The sequence below is a fragment of the Copadichromis virginalis genome, linkage group LG3 (assembly GCF_057382275.1).
Source record: "Copadichromis virginalis isolate Kocher_CV1m ecotype Utaka linkage group LG3, C_Virginalis_male_GT1.1, whole genome shotgun sequence".
Classification (NCBI taxonomy): domain Eukaryota; kingdom Metazoa; phylum Chordata; class Actinopteri; order Cichliformes; family Cichlidae; genus Copadichromis; species Copadichromis virginalis.
Genome location: NC_140620.1, coordinates 16,696,459 through 16,713,379, shown reverse-complemented (window position 1 = coordinate 16,713,379; position 16,921 = coordinate 16,696,459).

Sequence of the window (16,921 nt, the reverse complement as noted above, 5' to 3'; positions counted from 1 at the left end):
ACACCACGGACGGGACCTCTGTTTCTACCATCAGCGTTTTGGCGCCGAAGTGCGCCGCTGTCTGCCGCCGTGCGCTTTTCCGACCCTGGGATATGGACCCCGCCAGCGCGCTGTAGCGGCCGCGATCGCTGGCGACAAAGAAAAACTGCTCTTCATAGAAGACTCGCGGTCTGGGAGACGTTTCCTGGTCGACTCCGGTGTTCTGACAAACCATCCTACTTTGGCAAAACGACCTACCAGTAGGAGAATTTTACGCTGCCATATGACAAACTGCCCTACTTTGGCAAAATGCAAGACATTACTGGGGTTTTTTCTTAAATGGTTTCAATTCTTAGTTCTAACATAGAAAGAATTTGACAAACACTCACCGGCACTTGAGCAGGCGCTTCTGATGGAAATACTGCCTCTCTTCCATACATCAGAAAAAAAGGTTTGTATTTTGTTGTGGTGTGTACTTTTGACCGAAGTGAAAACAGGGTGGGCTCTAGATACAGATCCCAGTTATTCTGCTGGTCATTCACCAGTTTTCGGAGGGCTCTAAATGCAGGCATAGAAATATGTAAACACAGTAAGTAAGACAGAAAGTTTAATTAGAAGTAAAGAAATTAATAAATTATTAAGTAACAATTAAGTTTGAATAACATAAGTAATGTTATTAAAAACTGATAGATAAAAATTAGGCATACCTTTTTATGTTGTCATTGGTCTTTTCGTCTAGACCATTGGTCTGTGGATGGTATGCTGCTGTGACACTTCTTTCAATTTGCAATAACTTGCAAAGATCAGAGTTGAGCAGATAAGGACAAGGTTATACTGCTTATACAAGCACACAAGAAAAAATCTTTGACCCCAGTGAAGTAAAGTTAAAAAATGTAACTGAAAATTATTTAACACTTACTTCATTCACAAACACTCTGCCTTGGTCTGACAAAATCCTTTTGGAGCAGCCATATCTATATATAATGGAGCACAAGTGCTGGGCTACCTCAGATGCAGATTTCGTTTTTAATGGGAAAGCTTCAACCCATTTTGAAAAGTAGTCAGTTGCAGTAAGTATATACTGGAAGCCGCTTGAAGTTTTAGGAAGAGGTCCAGTAAGATCTATACCAATAAGTTCCCACACTTCAGACACCTATCAAGGACAAATTAATAATTTGAATAACAATTTGTATAATGTACACATTAACATTGATGGTTAAAATTAGTTGGCAAACCCTCCTGCCTTTATGAAAATGAGCTACAAGCATAGTTTGATGGGTAAACGGGGCATAATATTTACCTGAATACACTGCAACGGTTGCACAGCAGTCAGTGGTTTCCCAACTTTTTGACACTGGTCACATTCCTGAATCTTTAAGGTAAAAATATTTATGGAGTTCACGTAAATGTTCAACATTCTCATTTGTAAAAAACAAAAACACTTAATGACATATTCTCTAACGAACAAACTATTTAGCAACAATAGTTTGTGTGCGCGTCTTCAAATCTCTGCCAGGCCTACAGGTTATTACTGTAATATCACTAATTAACCATATTTATTTATATTTTGCAAGTGTTCAGTTTCTCTTTTAACTGATATAAAAAAATTTGCTTATTTTAAACACTATTTAACAACAGTACAAACAGTTAATACATACCCATGTTTTAATGTCAACTGTCATACCAAACCAGTAAAATCTGGAACACACTGCATTTAGCGTTTTGTGTGTGCCAGTGTGTCCTCCAATTGGAGATGAATGAAACTCATGAAATATCTTCCTGGCACCATCCATGGTTTTTACTACTCTTCTGGTTCCAACAAAGAGTTCTCCATCTGCAGTAAAACAATATATATTTAGAAATTAATTTAACCACATATATGAGTTGTTAGTATTAACAATAAATTACTGACCCTTTTGTTTGAATTTTGAGGCATATCTTCTGAGGTTTTGCCTCTGAGCCTTGTCGTATCCTGAAGGGTAGGAGCCCGCAGAAATGAATGCGTAAATCTCTTCCCACTTCTTCTCCATATCTATGAATGTCAGTAAACATTTTCTTATGAGCTTCAATATGTGCAGTTGACAATGCAAATAATTTAACTTATTAAATAACGACATTACCGAAACAGCCTTAAAACACCGAAGCTGCGGACTCAAAAGTGTTGTGCAAATACCACGTGTCCAGTAACTTGACAGCAGACTTCACCGAATCTGCAAATTCGACAGTTTTGTGCAGAAAGCAGATAGCGACTTCACTTTAATATTGACAAACAATCACAAAGGCTTAAAAAATCAAGTATCAACGTCAATAAAAAGTACTAATACTTACTACTTACCTATTCTCCTGCAAATATGACAACGGAGTAGCGTGAAATCACAGCCGGATGCGCTTAGCTTCCCTTTTTGTGTTGTGCGCATGCGCGCACATGCTCAGGAACAACGGGTAGGACGGTTTACGGGGTAGGAGAAATTCCCAGAACACCGGATACCTTTCTAAAGTGACGTTGCTGTCCCTGGCTCTTTCTCTCCCTCTCCCTCTTGCTCTTTACCTGTGCTACTGAGTATAACTACCGCCCCTCCTCCCTCTTCCCAGCGTAAAGCACAAGACTCGCATGCTGAGTGAAGCGGAAAAAAGTGCGAGAGAGAGGGTGAGACAAAAAAACAAAACACGACTTGCGATAAGGAGCCAGCTTGCGTCGTTCACGTCAAAGACCCGGCTCTAAGAGCCATTTCGTTCGCGCTGATCAGGGCTGATTGCAGGAGAAAAAAAACTGACCGTTGAGTCGATCGAGAGAGGGTGTAAAGGTGAATGAATCGGCCGGGTTATTGCACGCTGTCAACTGATATGTAATCTGTAATTTGTCAATATCTGACAAGAACGCCAACCACCTCTCAATTTTAAATCCATGTAGACATTGAGGGTTCTCGGGAGGGGCCATGCTAACACCTGCTGCTCTCTAGCAGCAGCACCATGCTCTCCCTTGTTTTAAATGCACTTTAGAACAACACGCAGCAACACTACACATGAGCGGGAGGAGGGAGGTATGGGGTCTTCACACACCCCCATTCTCTACTAGCCATCGGGGCGGAGGGGCTGGGAAAAGATGTTGGCTGTCCGATTGGCCTCCCTGCTGCTGCGGAGCCTGGGACGGTCTGCATGCCTCTACCCCGGAGGGAAGGGTAACATCTCTTGGGTCTGGGTGCCGTTTCCCCCTCTGGGGGTGAGGGTACCTGGACCCGGGGTATAGAGTATGTTTAGGGAGTGTGATTGTGTGTACATGTCCATTTATGTCAATCCTTACGTTGGGTGAGTGCTGAGGGTGGGAATGCATGTTTGTGTCTGTGTGTGCCCGTTTGTCTGTGTCTATATGTCAGGTCGGGTCTTAGACTCCACCTCTTTGGGAACTCCCAGGCCCTCCAAAGTGTGGAGGCCTATCTCCCCTCACCACACTCCCTGCCGGTGACTGATGCCCTCAGGGGTCGGTGCATTGGTGGTTCACTCCCGGTGGCTACTTGGCGGGGCCTGGCGCTTTTTTGCTCGGTCAGGCTTTTTCTGGGGCGCGGGGGGCCCTCGGGCCTCCGGCCTCTGGGCCTGCGGCTCAGTCCACTCTGGCACAGCTGGCTGCCGGCAGAGCCGGCGGGCACGCCGGTGCAGGCCCCTCTAGCTTCTGCTCGGTGGCTACTGGGTGACGCCTCATCTGAGGATCCTCAGCCTTTCCCATGAGGGTGGCACAGATGCCCCTCTGGTGGTCCTCCTTGGGTTCTCGCACTCTGGGGCCTCTGGATGTCTGGGGCCTGGATCTCCTCCATGCCTGCTTCATGCCCTGGGGGACGGGGCTATGGCTCTCTACATCCTCTTGCAGACCATTACATGGGGAAACCATTTGAATACAAGTGCGCTGATCCACACAGGTGTGCACACAGGTGTACACATGGGATGTTCACTGCTCGTAGACTTAAATTACACCTTTCTTGGCTGCTACTTCAAAGCACATTGTGAGCTGTCTGTCCTGCGTGCTGCACAACGACATTCAATATTTAGTATTTACTGCTGTTTACACTTAGCTAGATTAATGCGATGGTGTTGTGTTTAGTATGTTGCTTTGTTTTTTTTTTGCTTGTTTTCTATTCTTTTTCTCTCAACAGGTGATCCAGGAGATTTTTTTTTCTTTCTCACTGTCCCTCTCCCCTTCTGTTTTTCTTTTCCTTCCTCTTTCTTTCTCCCTTTCCTATCCCTCACTCATGTCTGTCCCGTCTCTAACAATTGAAAATAAAATAAAATAAATAATAAAAACAAAGGTCGATCTAATGGACCAATACGGCAATGCCATGATGATCCATTTGGCAAAATAAATCCATTGTTGGTATTCAGACAACAATTCTGACGGCTAAAGAACCAAATGGGACAGGCAAAAAAAAAAAAAAAAAGAAAGCCAACCACAGGGACAACAGCAGCCAGGGGAGCAGGGAACATGCAGCTGATTGACCCGGAACTTATACGGGGTTCATTCTCGCCACAATAAAGGGATTCGCGGAAGTGGGGTCAGGTGGTACCGTGTTTACATTTGACTTTAAGCTTTTCTGTATAGTTTCTGGGATGCTTTGAACTCAAACTGCACTGCTGGAAATAGTTTATTTTGATGCACATGCTTTTTTTTTTTTTTGCATTATAATATTTATTTTTGTTTTTCATGCAGTGTATATACAAATTTATTTATCTTAAAAATAAAACTATTTTCTTGTGTTGGGAAACTATTTTGTGCATCTTTTTTGTATCTACAGTTTTGAGGGATAAACCTCTTAAATTTCTCTAACCAGAAAGATATGTAAAAAAAAAAAGATTTTTTAATTTTTTAATTTTTGTAGTTTAATGCACTGTTTTGCAAGTTATGTAGTTAATATGGACTTATTGCATACATATTATTACAATTTTGGCTATAACAGTTGTATTGATGTAAAGCAACTTGAAATGCTCCCAAAAATGGCACTACAGCATGTAAAAATATAAATATAAGCTCTGGCGGACTTGGTTCTATAGTAGGTCTTAAAGGGTTACCACATAATGAGTTAGAAAGGTGACTCAAGAAGAAACATCTATTGCAGCAAAACTATGGGAGGATTCAGGGTCACCTCATCCAGCCCTAACTTTTTTAAGCATAGGCAGTTTTAAGCCTAATCTTAAAAGTAGAGATAGTGTCTGTCTCCCGAATCCAAACTAGAAGCTGATTCGACAGAAGAGGGGTCTGAGAACTAGGGATGGGTACCGGTGTCCAGTGCCATGATGGCACTGGTTCTGACATAAACGGTAGTAACCAGACCGAAAAGCAGCGCACATTTCGGTGCTTTTTTTTCCTGAGATGTGATACACTTTGAATTCTAGCCAATCATTTTACGTTTCCGAGGATAGTAGGCGGGGCCAGGTACGTACGTTCTTTTAGCTACAGATTAAAAATGCCCAAGGCGAAGCGCTCGAAAGTCTGGCTGTACTTCACAGCAAAAGATGCAAACTCAGCAGCCTGCAACAAGTGCTTTAAGCTGATACTGTGATACTGTCAAAGGAGGTAACACCTCAAATCCGATGAAACACCTGGCGACGCATAGTGGGTTTTTTTAAAGCCGAGAAATGCGCCGTATTTGATAGCTTGCTGCGAGACCTCACACCGAGCACATCTACTGCGGGTGGGTTGCCAGTTATCGGACCCGGAGTTAGCAACATCCCCCAAAAACACGAAGAGTAGAGTCCTGGCCCGTAGCCCTGCCAGTGTAGCAGAAATGATGAGGATGATGACGGCAGCAGCAGCCGTTCTTCTCTGCGTGAGTAGCTTAATGTTGTTCGTGTGTAATTTACTTTGAGTAGGCTAACCACGTTATTACATTAATGCATGTAAGGTGAACTAGCAAACACCTTAGTAGTTACATGCGGCTGTCTTCTTGTTTGATGGCAGATACTCCCTTCACCCTGGCCAAAAAGGCTAAAATGACCAAAGAAAAAGTGGAAAACAGTTAAACATGAGAGGTTTTTGGACAGAGTTTGTGTTTTTTCCATTGTTTAAGCACTGCTTCCAGCCAAGAGTGATACCATATATGCCCTATAGCTGCAGAAAAGGCTAACATTGTTATCTTTTTACAAAAAAACAGCTGAACATGAGAGGTTTTTGGACCAATTTTGTGTTCTCCATTCTTTAAGCAGCGGTTTGAGCACCGTTTAAGCACCGGCACCGTTTCAAAAGTACCGGTTTGGCACCGGTATCGGATAAAATCTAAACGATACCCATCCCTACTGAGAACTGAAGGCTCTCCATCCCATTCTACTTTTAAATACTCTAGGGACAGCAAGTAAGCCTGCAGTGCGAGAGTGAAGTGCTCTAATTGGGTGATATGGTACTACAAGGTCATTAAGATAAGATGGGGCCTGATTATTTAAGACCTTGTATGTGAGGAGGAGGATTTTGAATCCAATTCCAATTGTCTTCCAATGTGAAGAGGACTCTCCATTTATATTAACAAATTGGAGTCTATTAGATGATGACCTGTAACTAGAGATGGGCAGTAATCACATTTTTCAAGTAAGGAGTAAAGTAAGGGATTACTATTGCAAAAAAGGTAATTAGATTCCTGTTACTTTCCTGTAAGCATGCTGCTTTACTGCATTACTTAACGGTTTCTGCTGTGTTTTACTTGCATCTACTTGAAAGTGTGAGTGTAAACACAAAAAACTATTTTATTTTATTTTATTCTATGTGCTGGAATGTGCAGAAAATAGGTTAAAATTTAAAAAAAATTTCTTCCAGTCAGAGAATGTTGCATATAATTTAATTTTTGCTTGATGCATAAAGTTCAAAGATTAAAACTAATAAAACAAGTTTTAAAAAATATAATACTTTTTTCTTTCGATTACATTTTATATTATGGATTATACAGAAAAAGTAGAATTGGGCTGAAAGATGTATTGCTTTATTACCTATTCAGGTTGAAAATTATGTTTTAAAAAGTTACTAAGTAACTAAGTAACAAATTACTTTTGAAAATATGTAATCAGTAAAGTAACAGTATTACTTTTTGGGGAAGTAATCAGTAATTAGTTACTGATTACCTTTTTCAAGTAACTTGACAAACACTGCCTGTAATACCTACAGCGTGCTCTAATCGCTCTAATAGGATATTATGGTCAACAGTATCGAATGCTGCACTAAGGTCTAGCAGGACAAGCACAGAGATGAGTCCACTGTCAGAGGCCATAAGAAGATCATTTGTAACAAGCACAGAGAAATAAGGCACTCCTCTGCAGACTCTTTCAAGAATTTTTGAGATGAAAGGAAGGGTGGAGATTGGCCTCAATTGGCTTAAACAAGCACAAATAACCATGACACATGGAGTCCACCACCAAAGACTATGACTATATCCAATAAACACCATCAAATGCACCCACCCTACTGCAGAAGCACACTGCTGATCTACAGCTATTAAAGAGGCCCAAACTTACGATCAAATCATTGCTTAATTTGGGCTTCCCCAGCAACAACCTGCAATCCATAGAATAGAATCCAGAGAATCATTCTGATAAAGTAAGACTTCACAGGCAATTTCTGTGAGAAATATGGAAGTGTGGTGAGCAGAAACACAGATGTGTACAGCAATACATGAACAAGTGTGGGATGCTCAGATAGCAGCTGCTATTTATCATCTGACCACATAGTGGAACTGACCACCAAACAAGTAATTAGCTATGCAATACTGAACAAAGGATTTATTCTCTGACAAATCTGTGGGTTCCATGTTTGTGTTTTGTGAATTCAATGGTTCATTAAGATGCAGATAAAGCCTTAGCAATATTTGAATCTGAAGCTGATGTTATTCCCAGTACAGTAAGGCTTTAGACTGTTTGTGATGCAGAGAGGTGGAGATTGGAGGTCTTGATTGAACTCCAAAGCTTGTAATCATTTATCCTGTTGTTTGATCTGTGTGTGTTTGTGTTCAGACTTTAAATTGAACAAGAAGACGTCTACCCTTCACTGAAGTAGTCCACCAGTCCAATGACTGACGTCCAGCTGCTGGTCTCTGATTGGTCACCCAGCACGTCACACCAGAGGACATCCACACATTGAAACTATTTTTATATACTTCATGTTTTCTTCTAACCAAATTAATTAACCAAATCAACGTATTCAAAAAGACAGATCTTTTTTTTTCTGTGGAAATTTAATTGAAATTTAATCGGCCATTTACATATGTTACTATATTTTACAACTTTGCATTATCAAAAAAAAACAAAAAAACATTTGTGGTGTGGTTCTGTGGGTTTCACTGAGATGTCGGATGGAAACTTGTTTGCCTGTGGCTAACTGATGCACATCTCTCTTCTCTGCAGGAAACAAAAACAGTGCAGGAAACAGCAAACGCATCATTTAATACTGTAAACTGCACAGCAGAGCTTCAGTACAGGATCTGTCTGTTTGAGATGGAAACACAGCAGTTTAGTTTAAGTGAGAAAAATTTCTAGTAGTTTCAAAATTACATTTTCCCTTTTTTCTCATTTTTAAATGATTAGAGATTTTAAATCAGGGGTTTTTCTTCTTTGACAGCTGACTGTAGTTTTTATATCTTTCTGCCAACCAGTGTTAGTGTTATTCCTTCTGGGAAACATTTATAAACTTGAAAACTCGTGATTTGGCCAAACACATCATCGAGATCCTGCCCTGATGTCTTTTCTGAGAACCGATTGGTCAATAGGTGATGACCAATTGTCAGGGTTTCTGGGTCTTTGACCCAGTATTCTTAGTTCATGTTCACTGTTTATATTCTGTCTGCTTCACCTCCTGTTTTATTGTGTTAGCCTTGGTCCATGTGCATTATGTTCCGTCCTCTTCCCGTTTATCATTAGGTCATTATGTTCAGCTGTGTACTCACCAGGTTCTAATCTCTCATCACTCAGCCTGTGTATTTATGTCCCTCAGTTCAACCAGTCCAATGTCGTGTCATTGATGTTATTGTGATGTTGTTCTCGCCGCTGTTAGGTTGTCCTCTGTTCAGTTCCGTCAGGTCAGCCGGTCAGATGTCAGTCAGTCTTTCATTCATCCATTCAGTCAGTCGTCCAGCCGGCCAGCCGTTTCCTACTTCTGTTCTGTTTGTTCACTCCGTTGACAATAAAACACCAATCTTCACCTACCTGTGAGTCCAGCGTTTGGGTCCTCCTTCTTTCGTCCACGACCTCATCCTGACACCAATCAGCCAATTCATATTTTTTTTCTACAGGGCTGATCTAACAAACAGGAAATATTGTAGATGTTATGATTAGTAAAAATGTTCATTAATTCATCTTCTTAACTAAAGGATCTCTTGTTTAGTTGAAATAATGCCATCTGTCAAGTTTTATGTGGACAACAATTCTCCTTAACTAATAGCATTGACTGAATCACAGGTTTACCTGGATACCTGTATTTGTAATTCTATGCTTCTGTTCGGTGTTCCACTTATTGTATGGGTAGGCAGGTTGTGTGCGTATGTATGTGTGTGGACGTCAAGCACCTGAAGGCCTGATGGGTTTGGTCCTGCTAGAGGATTTGCCACGCCTGAAGCTCCACACACACCTGCTGCTGATCAGGCTCGTCGGGGGAGCTATTTAAGAGACCGATGGAGCTCCCACCGATGTGGAATCATTGCATGAGACTCCACATTAGTCTTCAGCTTAGTAAAGTTAGTGTGTGTGTGTGTGTGTGTGTGTGTGTGTGTGTGTGTATGTGTGTGTGTGTGTGTGTGTGTGTGTGTGTATGCCCGCAGTTGTAAAGTGTCCTGATGTCTGCTTCTGTTGTTTCCCCAGGAGAAGTGTGGAGTGCCAGACAGCAGCCAGCATGAGGAGTGCTGAGACACGGACTTTTCAGGGAAAGACAAAACACGGGAGCCAGGGGAGAGCACGGGGATTTATTGTTGTTTTTTCCATACACTGTAAATAAACGCACTGTTTACACACAGAGCTCAGCGCCTGGGTCCTCCTTCCCTACATCCCCACGGTTTGCCCCGGCGTCTACAAGGAAATGATGTTCGCGCCGCCGGCGCTCCTCACCGCAGCCGGATTCCCGTGCATCTCAAGAGCCGGCTGTGGTGAGTAATAAAGAGAATATTTTGTTTTCCTCACCATCTTTGTCTGTGTCTGCAGTGGATGATGATGTAGCTGACGCTGCTTTTAGCCAGCCGTTAGCGCAGGCAGCATTACCTCAGTCAGAGGTCTCCACTCCACTCGCGGCTTCACCATCTTCCGTGGCTGTACCACCGCTCTCTCATCTGCCTGCAGCCACCTTTCTGCCATCCTCTTCACCACCTGCTACGTAGTGGTTCGCAGTAATGAGGGTTCTAAACTTGGGGCGTCACAGCGCCCCTTTTATAACATCGTACAAACTCAACAGTTCTTTGTCCAACCTGGGCTGTTGCTGAACAGAGAAGACTTTCACAAATACAAATACGAGGGTTTCTACAGACAAAAATATGGTTGTGCTATGGGCTCCCCCGTGTCACCTATTGTAGCCAACTTTTACATGGAGGAAGTGGAAAGAAAGGCTCTTGGTTCCTTTAAAGGGAGAGTACCCAGCCACTGGTACAGATATGTAGACGACACCTGAGTCAAAATCAAGACGCAAGAAGTGGAATCCTTCACTGCGCACATTAACGCTGTGGATAAAAACATCAAGTTCACCAGGGAAGACACAAAGGATAACTGTTTGCCTTTCCTGGACTGCGCCGTGCACATTGAAGAGAATGGCAACCTCAACATTGAAGTTTACCAGAAGCCCACACACACGGACCAGTACCTCATCTTTGACTCCCATCACCCTCTGGAACACAAACTTGGAGTAATTAGGACCCTACACCACTGGGCAGAACATGTTCCCTCTAAGCCTGAAGGAAAAAAGAAGGAACACACACATGTAAAGGAAGCACTCAAAACGTGTGATTATCCTAATTGGACATTTATAAAGTCAGCAAAGAGGCACAGAAAAGAAGATCAGACACCAGCGAGGGAGGATAAGAAGGACAGACGCAACAACATTGTCATCCCCTATGTAGCCGGTGTATCAGAGAAACTCAGGAGAGTTTTCTCCAAGCACGACATCCCGGTGCATTTCAGACCCAGCAACACACTCAGACAAAAACTGGTTCACCCGAAAGACAAAACGCCAAAACACAAACTTAACAACGTGGTGTATGCTGTACAGTGCAGCGAGGAATGCTCAGACCTCTACATTGGAGAGACCAAACAGCCACTTCACAAGCGCATGGCACAACACAGAAGAGCCACCTCCACAGGACAAGACTCAGCAGTCCATCTGCATCTTAAGGATAAAGGACACTCTTTCGAGGATGCCAATGTTCACATTTTGGACAGAGAGGACAGATGGTTTGAAAGAGGAGTGAAAGAAGCCATTTACGTCCACTGTGAGCGACCATCTTTGAACAGAGGCGGGGGTTTACGACACCAACTCTCTGCCATCTATAATCCAGTTTTGAGATCCCTCCTCAGACGCTTTAACACCCACTCACATCCTGGGCCATCTGACCTCAGGAAATCACATGATAAGGTGGGGCCAGGTTTCACAATGAGCTCACCCGAAACCCTGGCTGATTGGGACCCACACCCACTGTCACACCTTGGCTCATGTGATTAGAGGATCATCAGGGGTCCTTTTGTCCCTCTGTGGGGGGTCACTCAAACTAGGTTTAAATCTGGGACTCTCCACCATTTGACCTTAGAACTGAAGAAGCTTCTCGGATGAGAGGTGAAACGTCTTCAAGCAACTCAAAGAAGTCCAGACGCTTTTCTTTCCAAGCTCCTTAGACTACGATGACCTGGATGACTGAGAACCTTCACAGACGACTTCCACAATCTTTTCCCAGGTCAGCACCTGGCCCTCCTATGTTTTATCCTTCTGAGCATTTCCCATAACATCAGCTATGTGTAACAGAAAACATGGCTGATGAACAGTGTTGGTCAAGTGACTTGAAAAAAAGTAATCAGTAACTAATTACTGATTACTTCCCCAAAAAAGTAATCCTGTTACTTTACTGATTACTTATTTTCAAAAGTAATTAGTTACTTATTTACTTTTTAAAACACGATTTACAACCTGAATAGGTAATAAAGCGATAGATCTTTCAGCCCAATTCTACTGTTTCTGCATAATGTTCCATAATAATAATAATAATCTGCAACATGGCAAAAAACTGTGGTCAAGCTTAGGGCTGTTCGATATAACGATATATATCGGATGACGATATAAAAACGTCTATCGTTTCATTTTACACTATCGTTTGTTTCGTGGTGTCGCAAAATAACCTGCTTACGGCAATATGTTTTCATCGTTTTGATGGTCACTGTAGTGGCTATATTCATTTCTTAAAGTTCTCTCTTTCTCTTATATTTAACATAACCACACTACAGACATACAAGCATTTGTTTTTATGCGTTGTCGTTAGCAACAACGAATGTAAAACCACGGCGTGTCCGCTTGTTCCACATAAACCTTTCACAATAAAGCTCAAGATCCTGTTGAGAAAGATGCAGCGTATTTACGGATGAGAAGCAAAAAAGAGCCGCCAGGTTCTAAAAAATAAACTTTAGACTCAAACGTTAGAACAGGCTTTTCCCCGCAGCACGCCGTGTAATAAATACTACAAAGAAAACAGCGGCAGTTACAACCCATGTCTAAAAATGTATAGTTGTATACAAATATATACATTTAAATATATATATATATATTTATATCGTTATCGGACGATATATGTCTTAATTTTGGTCATATCGCACAGCCCAAGTCAAGCTATTTATTACTGCATGCAACAGTTACACAGCAGATTTGCATTGACTGATCAGAAATATTTATTATGGTGATGATAGACATCAGTTATATTCACAAGAAAAGGAAAACTATCACTCACCAGTTACTGTGATAAGGGTAACCCAAGAGAATGGATGGATGAAAAATAACAACAATTATTATCACTATCATAATCTTCCCAACAAAAACTCCATCTCACCAGAAGCAGAAGTATCTGTGCTATAGTAAGGTCTCCTCTAGGTGCAGCTGTTAAGTTTCTTTTTTTTTTTTTTTTTTTTTTTCTTATGGCGTAATAAAGAAATCCAAAACGTAATTTTGCCACTTGCAACAATTTTGGTCACCACAGATTGGTCAAGGGGGAAAAAAGAAATATAAGATTATTTTTAAAGTCACTGGAATTATGAAAACTGCTGGAAAAATGTTCATGTATTACCATTTTTAATTTGTCTCTATGGTCACGCGCAGCGTCGATTGTCCACCAGAGGGTGCTGCTGAACCTGCAGCGTCACAGCTTCTCACAGCCGTCAGTACAAGTGTTAAAATCCAACACTGTTCCTGCTTCCCTGTTTATCGATAGTTTGATGAACACAAACAGTTTCTTTTCTTTTTTTCACTCACCACCAGGCCAGACAAAGGAAGTAAAAAATTTATTGTTGCTCTCAGTCAAACTTTGTTCCTCCCCATTAATCTTTTGTTTTTTCATCATGTGTCCTGTTGTCTTTAAAGTCGTATTTCTGCCCCTGTAATCAACTTAGTGGAATAAACAGGGAAAGTCTCATTTAATACCTCCAACCCCTCCGCTACACTTGGAGGGGTTGGAGTAGCGTTTGTCTTGGTTTTTTCTAAAAAATCTGACATTGATTAATGACTCTGACAGAAATTGTGTACAGATGATGGTAAAAACAGTATATACAGATATAAACACTGTGTTTTAAGAAGCTTTTGTTGGAGATTCATTTATAAAGTATTTCTAGTTTTGTAGCTTGAGTAAAGCAATCAGCTTGATTTGATATGATTTTGATTTTTGACTTCTGCTTTCTATCTTTTCATTTAAGGAATCATTTGAAATTATATATGTCGTAACATTTGTTTATATGTAGTTTGTGTAATATTAACTATAAATTGTCCTCATTTGTTTTGCACCTAAACACCTTTTAGAGGAAATCACAACCTTTTACTTTTATTGATTAGACTGAGCTGATCTAATTTCATAAACTGAGTGGAGTGGGAAGTTGTCTCTGCACATCTACCTGATTTATTGCAACACTTCACTTCTTCATTACTTCTCTGTTTCTTTGTATATGTGGTAGCTGTTTGTCACATGTGTGTACTTAGATTTGGAGAAGATAGGAATGTGGTTGCTAAGGTGTTGCTATGTGCACTGATGTCACACAGGTGAAGGGTGTGTTGTACCAAACAGGATGACACACAGATGTGTGGGTTAATTTGATCTGTGGCTCTGTGTGTCACGGGCTGCGATGGCAGACCATGGAGTGGCAGTGAAAGTAGGGCCCAAAACGCGAGACTCTTAGCGAAGGACAGTGGATTTATTTACAGGAGGTGAAAAACACACAACTATATACAAAATCCCAGCACTGTGGTCCCGTGGTGATTCTCCCTGAATCCCACACAGTGCAGATGTCCGTAAAAGAGAAAGGTGGCGACTCCAAAAAAAACTCCAATTCCCACACCGTGACTTAGAAGCACACTCCGCTCCAGATTCCTGGTAACACAAAAAAACAGAAGGTTAGCAGGGGATCTATTTCCTCGGAGGTTACGCAAAAGCTCACGGCAGTACTGACGATTTCTGACTCAAGGATCCAGCGTCGGCCTCAGCTCAGCTGCAGTCTTAAATGCCGTTCCCTTGACGAGCGTAATCTGCTGCAGCTGGCAGAGGACGACGAGCGGCAGGTGTGGCTGTCTCTGGAGCAGAAACACTTCCGGGTTCGCAGTCTCCTCAGCGAACCCACACCTCCGGAAGCTCACATGGGCCCTGTGCTTCGTACGTCGCTTACTACATCCAAGATCAAATGAAACATCCAAGATCAAATCATCGCGCTAACCGTGAGCTCGCTAATCCAGTTCCCCGAACACACCTGCTGTTGACGATTAGTACAGCTGGATGAAGTAATGTGCGATCACTGGGTGCCGTAAAAGGGGATACGCATCGATAGCAGAAACAGTGATCGGCAACCCGCTGATTGGTCGGCGAAAATGGCGAAGGAGCGCGCTCGGTATTTTTCGGCAGCAGAGCAAGAACTCTTGAGTGAGGGATTTCAGGAGTTTCAGAGTTTAATTAAAACGCAAGGGAACACTGCAAAGGCTGCAAAAGCAAGGAGAGAGGGCTGGCAGAAAGTTGCTGACAAATTAAACTCGTAAGTAATTCAATAATAACAATAATAATGGAGTGGATTTATATAGCGCTTTTCAAGGCACCCAAAGCGTTTTACAATGCCACTATTCATTCACTCTCACATTCACACACTGGTGGAGGCAGCTACGGTTGTAGCCACAGCTGCCCTGGGGCAGACTGACAGAAGCCAGGCTGCCATATTGCGCCATCGGCCCCTCTGGCCAACACCAGTAGGCGGTAGGGTAGATTTATCATATCACACTATATTATCCAATATTATATTACATTATATTATATTATAATATGTTATATTATATCCCCTTTCACATTAGAGCCACAACAGGACCCACTAGAACATGGGAACAAGTAAAAGTGAAATATAAGAATATTCCACAGCATGGTAATATTTATCACTTATATTGCTTGTCGTCTCTTGGAAAGAGACCCTGGAATACTCTGTTTGTTTGTTCATAACAGCAACCAAGAAAAGGTCAGAGCAAAAAAAAAAGACAGGTGGTGGTCCTGCACCCCCTCGTCAACAAGTTGGTTAAGTAAATAATACCCTCACGGGAAAATCGATATCTCTCAATGAGCACACTGTCACGCTGAGCTAAAGGATCCTGTCTGTCCCGCAATATACGCTGAATTCCGAAAACTCTCCTTATCAATCTTGCACCTTCCGCAATGGGTTGCTCGCGTAAACGGACAGGATATGACTGCGACAGACTTCCCAAATCCACCTTCGCTTTTATAGCCGTGGTCTCTCATCTTGATTACACGAAGTAATTTACAATTACTACTCTGAAATATGAATTACATCTGTAATAATCACATACATGTAATAGGATGTTAATAGTACATTTCCCTTTTTTAGGGAATGACCTGTATGTATCTGTGTGAAATCAATACAAGGATCAAGTGCTGCATTATCTTTAGTTACATTGATGTTATTTATTTATGGTGAAACAGTGGTGGAATATCGCTGTTGCTTTCATATGAATGACGCGGACATACCTGCGTGGCCACGATCTAATCCTGTTTACATAAAGTAAACCTGCTCCCCAGCAGGTTTACGCTTACGGCTCTGTTGCTATGACAGCAAGTCCCGGATGGGCTTCGGGGAACCGAACGATCCAGGATCACGCGAAATCGTCAACAATCTAATCCAGCTAACTCACTTAGCGCGGTACGAAGCACAGGCCCATGGAGACACATGGAGAAACCAAAACAACACACGGAAAACATAAACATAAACATACACTGAAAATACATGAGCCCTGGGTCCCTAGACCCAGGCCATGACACTGTGGTACAGAGGCCACTTTATACACAGACTTTAAACTTGCTATATTTTATTGTTTGATTTCTTAACTATTTTTAACTTTTTTAATTGTATTAAGTGGAATAAATATTCAATATGTCCCTATTGATACCACTTTTTTATGTCCGATACCGATATCATAAATTTGGATATCTGCCGATACCGATATGAATCCAATATAGATATAGTTTTTTTTTATATCTTGCTGCATTTTGTACTAGTTCATACTCAAGTTTAAATAAACAGCAACACTAAAGCTATTCTGTTATACCTGTATGTAAAAAAATACACTGCACCCAAAATATTTCATAGTTCAGCAAAACTGATCAATCTAATAAACTTAAACCTACTCAATCCTTCCTATTCTGGTATTTTAAAGAGAACTTAGCAGAAATATTAAGTAACCTAACTAATAGGGTTGCAAACTCCCAACAAAAAAAAA